The sequence below is a fragment of the Lithobates pipiens genome, unplaced genomic scaffold, assembly GCF_037356315.1.
Source record: "Lithobates pipiens isolate NorthernLeopardFrog02 unplaced genomic scaffold, aLitPip1_a1.2 Scaffold_157, whole genome shotgun sequence".
Classification (NCBI taxonomy): Eukaryota; Metazoa; Chordata; class Amphibia; order Anura; family Ranidae; genus Lithobates; species Lithobates pipiens.
The window spans coordinates 1425754-1429497 of NW_027507746.1; positions in this window are offsets into that span (position 1 = coordinate 1425754).

The window sequence follows — 3744 nt, forward strand, 5'->3', positions numbered from 1 at the left end:
TGCGAAAGGATTCGTGGTATCAAGGAGAGGGATCATTACTGGCTGGCAACACTTCTTGATCCACATTACAAGGGTAAGGTAGCAGAACTCATCCTGCCTTCGCAGAGGGAGCAGAGGATGAAACATCTTCAGGAGGCCTTGAAGAAAGGTTTGTGCAATGCGTTTCCAGACCCTGGGAGGTTAGGATTTCCTGGTGCTGGACAACGTGTTGCTGAGGCTTCGTTCAGTCAGAGGAAGAGCGTTGGAGAAGGTGGCTGGCTGACCAATGCCTTCAGACAATTTTTCAGTCCTCAGCGGCAAGGTCTGATTGGTTCAAGCAACCACTGCCAGCGTCTGCATTACATGGTGCAGAAATATCTAGGGGCAAGAGCAGACTTGGATACCTTTCCAACAGACCATCCACTGGGTTACTGGGTCTTGAGGATGAACCACTGGACAGAACTTGTTTAACAGGGGCATCTAATTACAATTTTTGCTCTAATATTTCACAGCAGGGCTCATACCTGCGCTCAACAAGAGAACCTGTGAGGGGTTTCAGTGTTGTGGCACCACCACCAAAGGCCCAATTGTTCTGCCCCTGTTTAACAGGGGAGCGTAATTACAATTTTTGATCTAATATTTCACAGCAGGGCCCGTTCCTGCGCTTGTCAAGAGTAACTGTGAGGGCTTACAGTGTTCTGGTACCACCAACACCTAAGGCCTAATTTTCTACGAGTATATAGGGCAGGCCGTATAGTATATATACTTCTTTTCAGAGTATATAGTGCCTGGGGGCTGCCCATTCGAATTTTTTTAAATTTGGGTGCGGGGTTCCCCTTAATATCCATAACAGACCCAAAGAGCCTGGTAATGGACTGGGGGGGAACCCATGCCATTTTTCTCAATGATTTTCATGTATATTACCGGGACCCAACAATACATTACAAGCAATTTTAAATGACCTTGTTTCCTTTAGAAATGTAATTTTTCTGTGTTATTGTTCTAAACACAGGACAAATGTGCTACTTTACAGGCATACTATAGACACCCCCCAGGCACAATATTTAAAGGAATATTTCATTTTTATAGCCAATGTAGCCAATAGCTGCCCTCGCGTCATTTTTTGTCCGTAGGACTAGCATACAGACGAGCGGATTTCTCAGCGGATTTGAAACATGTTCTATTTCTAAAATCCGTCAGATTTTTCAACAGCAAAGGTCCGATGAAGCCCACACACGATCGAATTGTCCGGTGGATTCGTTCCGTTGGACCTTTGCTGTCAAAAAGTCCGGTTGTGTGTACGCGGCATACGTCTAAATCCAAAACTATAGATGTCATCATTTACAACACAAATAAAAAAAAACACATTTCTTATTCTTCCATATGTAATATTGCAGCACATGCTAGAACCACTACATACATTTCAAAACTGCTGGGGAAGGGGGTGCACAGTTTGTCAATTTTACCCTGGGCACTGCGATTACCTTGTCCTGACATGGGGTGCACTGAAGGAGAGGGATCTAAGTAAGGTAGGAGCACTGCAGAGGAGGAATGGAATACAATTGGGTGCACTGCAGGGAAGGGGTTCTGAGAAGGATAGGTGCACTGCAGGGGAGGGTTCTGAGAAGGATATGTCCACTGCAGGGGAGGGGTCTGAGAAGGATAGGTGTACTGCAGAGGAGGGTTCTGGGAAGGATAGGTGCACTGCAGGGGAGGGTTCTGAGAAGGATAGGTGCACTGCAGAGGAGGGTTCTGAGAAGGATAGGTGCACTGCAGAGGAGGGTTCTGAAAATAATAGGTGCACTGCAGGGGAGGGTTCTGAGAAGGATAGGTGCACTGCATAGGAGGGTTCTGGGGAGGATAGGTGCACTGCAGGGGAGGGTTCTGAGAAGGATAGGTGCACTGCAGAGGAGGGTTCTGAGAAGGATCAGTGTACTGCAGGGGAGGGTTCTGAAAAGAATAGGTGCACTGCAGGGGAGGGTTCTGGCAAGGATAGGTGCACTGCGGTGCAGGGGGGAGAAGGATAGGTGCATTGCAGTGGAGGGGGAGAAGGATAGGTGCATTGCAGTGGAGGGGGGAGAAGGATAGGTGCACTGCAGGGGAGGGGAGTGAGTAGGATAGGTGCACTGCAGGAAGGAGAAGGATGGGTGCACTGCAGTGCAGGGGGGAGAAGGATAGGTGCATTGCAGTGGAGGGGGGAGAAGGATAGGTGCACTGCAGGGGAGGGTTCTGAGGATAGGTGCACTGCAGGGGAGGGGAGTGAGTAGGATAGGTGCACTGCAGTGCAGGGGGGAGAATGATAGGTGCATTGCAGTGGAGGGGGAGAAGGATAGGTGCATTGCAGTGGAGGGGGGAGAAGGATAGGTGCACTGCAGGGGAGGGGAGTGAGTAGGATAGGTGCACTGCAGTGCAGGGGGGAGAAGGATGGGTGCACTGCAGTGCAGGGGGGAGAAGGATAGGTGCATTACAGTGGAGGGGGAGAAGGATAGGTGCACTGCAGGTGAGGGTTCTGAGAAGAATAGGTGCACTGCAGGGGAGGGGAATGAGAAGGATAGGTGCACTGCAGTGGTAGGGGGAGAAGGATAGGTGCACTGCAGTGGTGGGGGGAGAAGGATAGGTGCACTACAGGGGAGGGTTCTCAAAAAGGATTGGTGCACTGCAGGGGAGGGGAGTGAGAAGGATAGGTGCACTGCAGGGAAGGGGTTCTGGGAAGGATAGGTGCACTGAAGGGGAGGGGAGTAAGAAGGATAGGTGCACTGTAAGGGAGGGTTCTGAGAAGGATAGGTGCACTGCAGAGGAGGGTTCTGAGAAGGATCAGTGCACTGCAGGGGAGGGTTCTGAGAAGGATAGGTGCACTGCAGGGGAGGGGAGTAAGAAGGATAGGTGCACTGTAAGGGAGGGTTCTGAGAAGGATAGGTGCACTGTAAGGGAGGGTTCTGAGAAGGATAGGTGCACTGCAGGGGAGGGTTCTGAGAAGCATAGGTGCACTGCAGGGGAGGGTTCTGAGAAGGATAGGTGCACTGCAGGGGAGGGTTCTGAGAAGGATAGGTGCGCTGCAGAGGAGGGTTCTAAGAAGGAAAGGTGCACTGCAGAGGAGGGTTCTGAAAATAATAGGTGCACTGCAGGGGAGGGTTCTGAGAAGGATATGTGCACTGCAGAGGAGGTTCTGAGTCGAATAGGTGCACTGCAGAGGAGGGATCTGAGAAGGATCAGTGCACTGCAGGGGAGGGTTCTGAAAAGAATAGGTGCACTGCAGGGGAGGGTTCTGGGAAGGATAGGTGCACTGCAGGGGAGGGAAGTGAGTAGGATATGTGCACTGCAGTGCAGGGGGGAGAAGGATAGGTGCATTGCAGTGGAGGGGGAGAAGGATAGGTGCACTGCAGGGGAGGGTTCTGAGAAGGATAGGTGCACTGCAGGGGAGGGGAGTGAGTAGGATAGGTGCACTGCAGTGCAGGGGGGAGAAAGATAGGTGCATTGCAGTGGAGGGGGGAGAAGGATAGGTGCACTGCAGGGGAGGGAAATGAGAAGGATAGGTGCACTGCAGTGGAGGGGGAAAAGGATAGGTGCACTGCAGTGGTGGGGGGAGAAGGATAGGTGCACTACAGGGGAAGGTTCTCAAAAAGGATTGGTGCACTGCAGGGGAGGGGAGTGAGAAGGATAGGTGCACTGCAGGGGAGGGTTTTGAGAAGGATAGGTGCACTGCAGGGGAGGGTTTTGAGAAGGATAGGTGCACTGCAGGGGAGGGTTTTGAGAAGGATAGGTGCG